Below are 3,571 nucleotides of genomic sequence, written 5' to 3' on the forward strand. Positions count from 1 at the left end.
AAGTACCGCATTAGTTTATCAATGCCGAAAAAAATCAATGTCAGTACAACAAAATCTCGTTTAGTCCAACATCCAAAAGGGTCACAAAAAACCTTTGTAAAAAAACTAGAATGTTTATATATATATTCCATGGAGGCATAACCAGCAGCACCACCAAGATTTCAACCAGAGTCTTACCATACACCGAGCAAAATTTACTGAGCAAATAGAAAAACCGAGCGAAACTTTGTGTGTGTGTGTGTGTGTGTTTTTTTTTTTTTTTTTTTTTGCTGCAAATGTGTTAACAGAGAAATCGCTGACACCTTTGTAGCATCAATTTTTGTTAGTGGTGTACGTTTCTTTGATGACTACTTGCCAAGCCATAGTTCTACGATTCCCCTCCCAAAGGAACATCTTTTGAGAAAGGAACTCCAACTCAGGGTGTGTAACAAGATCTTCTTGATACTCATGGTAAAACCCACTTCTCCGTAATGGCGTTTCAATATAAAAAAAGAAATAAGCTACTATTGTATTGAGCAAAGAGAGCAGTGATATTGAAAGACTATTTAGGGTACCTGTCACTTGTGCTTTCTCCTTTGACATGTGCTCGAAGAAACAATGAATGCTCCCTACCCTTTGATATATCCTTCACTAGCAAATGTAGAGTTTTTAAAGCACTGCGTACATCATATCTCAAGCCCCAAGCTCTCGCATGTGGATGAGCCTTCATAGTGGCACATGATGATACTTGAGGCAACTAAAAACTCTAGGTTTGGACAATATATCCTCCCCTTTCTCCATATGTAATGTGCTATCATCCCCATCAACAACACTTGGTCACATTTCTAGTCTTGTTTCAAAGGGATCATCTATCTGAAATGAGGCTTTAATTGGTGTTTCCTCCTATTTTAACTCATATAGAGACACTAAACCTATATCTTGACTATCATTTTCATCTTGAATCTGTGTCTCTGCGACCAAACTAACCCGTTGTGTGATCAAACTAACATGCTCACTCCACATAGCCAAAGAATTTGATGCATTCTCATCACATCTTCTTGAATAACCTTTAGATAAGTATACCTTGGTACGTAAAATGTAATATATAATTAAGTTGTGCAATTATTTTGCATGAGATAGACACACGTCAATGTTATCAAATTGAGTGATTGTAATGATGCAGTTACAAAAAGACAATTAAATATGATCTCTAGATGCTATCTTGTTTTATGCTTGAAATACACCGCATAAGCACACACCATGTTTACGTGGTATGCATAATATCATACGGGAGGAGAGCGCAAAGGATTCCTAATGAGGATCAAGATAGGAGTGCATCCCCCTCATCCCCCATTTGGTGCCCAAAACCTTACTACACCAATGTGACATGCTTTTGAACATTGTATGAGCAAAGAACACATGATAAGAGGAGGTGTGGAATGAAGCCCTTTCATTTGGCGCTCGATTTACCGTATCCCATCAATGCGGGATGCATAAAGGCACTTTGGTTGACACAATCAGATACTGAAAGCTAGCACCATAACAAATTTGCATGCTTAATGATGATGGTGCTTGAAACCTTATCGCACCAATGCGACAAGCATAATGGCACATTGGTTGGCACAATGTACCTACCATTGTTGGGTCTCTCGTCGCTCTGGCCAGTAGAGCGAGCATTTGTAGTGAGCTACACACATGTTGACTAGCAAGGTGGAGAAGACAAGTGCCATTATCATCATCATCATCATCGCCACTAGACTTATTTATCTCTCTCTCTCTCTCTCTCTCCGCCCCCCACCCAGTTTGTGTGTGCTAGCTAGCTTGTTTTTCTCAACAGATGAGGCCAGATTGGTGAACGTAAGCTTCACTTGCTTGACTTACGTTATCTATAAAAGAGTCATGCCATTGCAACAAATTATGCAAATTTTGGCACTCAGTAGGTCTCTTGGGATTGATCCTATGACGCTAAAAAACCTCCTCCCCCTCTCTCTCTCTCTCTCTCTCTCTCTCTCTCTCTCTCTCTCTCTCTCTCTCTCTCTCTCTCTCTCTCTCTCTCTCTCTCTCTCTCTCTCTCTCTCTCTCTCTCTCTCTCTCCACATAGTGACACGCACGCACATATGAGAGCTTTATTTATGCGGACAATATGAGGATCGATTCGAGGCATAATCAAAATTCTGCAAAGCACCCTGGTGAACAGAGGATCACGAGGCATCGAGGTGGCTGAGAGGCTGATCTTTGTACAACTCCTCGCTATAGTTTCTCCCATTTTCTCTTAGAGTAAGTCTCTAGGCCTCCTTCTGAGCGTTTGAAAACTACAGACGAACCAGGAAACGAGAAGAGAAGAGTAGCGGCAGAGCTGGTATAACAGTTTATGAAACCTCTCCGCTTGCTTGCTCTCTCTCTAGGCCTGGTATTTGTCGACCATTCAAGGGCTAAGGCAAAGCAATAAACTTGCAGGGGCCAAAATTAGAGAGTATGAGTGTTGAAGTCGAGGGAGGATCCATCACCAATACTGCTACTAGTGAAGCTTATTCGACATGGCCCCAAAAAGCCCTATCTTCACCTGGTCAGTCCCGATTTCGCTCTATCTTCACCCCCGCCCCCCCCCCCCCCCCCCTTCATCCCAATCTCTCTCACCATGCTCTCGTGAAGAGGTTCGAAGGATCACTCTCTGCTCTCCAACCCCTGTGTAGTGGTCCTGAGCCGACGGTGATCATGAGTTGCAGCCACTACTGATGAAGAACGGCAGATGGTGATCATAAATTGCAGCTATCGGCAAGCAGGTTGAGGCACAAGGGTTTGATGTGTGAAGCAGTGCGCACGGCTCAATATGCTAGGGACAAGAGTTGTGGCTGAGGCAAGTTCAACGTAGAAAACGTCAAAGATGGCAAGGCCGAGGTCACTCAAGGACATGCAAAAGTAGAGGGATTGTACTTGCACCCCAACCTGCTCATCTACTTTCATACTAAGTTATTTGGAGGAGTTCTGAGATGCCTGCATGAATGGTCCCACGCCGGCGCCAAGCTGGGATGAAGTCTCTCTCTCTGTCTCTCTCTCTCTCTCTCTCTCTCTCTCTCTCTCTTTAGGCAAAAATGATCATGTATTGTATTAAACCTGTTGTTTCTGATGCACAATTGTTCACATCAGACTTGTTGATTCTGACAAATCATACTCTACTAGATTTGCTTCTGATGCACATTACTACACCAAAGAAGCTATCAAAAATCAAGAGAAAAGATGCCTGACAGCTAGCTAACCTGAAGAGTTCCATGAGCAGAGAGGATCTAAGTAGATCGAGTCATAGATCTTGCGAACGGCATGGAGGAGTGCCACAAACGCAATGAAGCAGACACTCATGCCAAGGACGAAGATGGGATTCATCTTGAAGCCGGGGGCATCATCGATGTAGAATCGCATCATGTTGGTGCCATTGGCATTGCCATTTCCAACTGCTCCGCTACCTCCACCGCTCTCTCTCTCTCTCTCTCTCTCTCTCTCTCTCTCTCTCTCTCTCTCTCTCTCTCTCTCTCTCTCTCTCTCTCTCTCTCTCTCTCTCTCTCTCTCTCTCTCTCTCTCTCTCTCTCTCTCTCTC

The sequence above is a fragment of the Adiantum capillus-veneris genome, chromosome 7 (assembly GCF_014529385.1).
Source record: "Adiantum capillus-veneris isolate H3 chromosome 7, ASM1452938v2, whole genome shotgun sequence".
NCBI classification, from domain to species: domain Eukaryota; kingdom Viridiplantae; phylum Streptophyta; class Polypodiopsida; order Polypodiales; family Pteridaceae; genus Adiantum; species Adiantum capillus-veneris.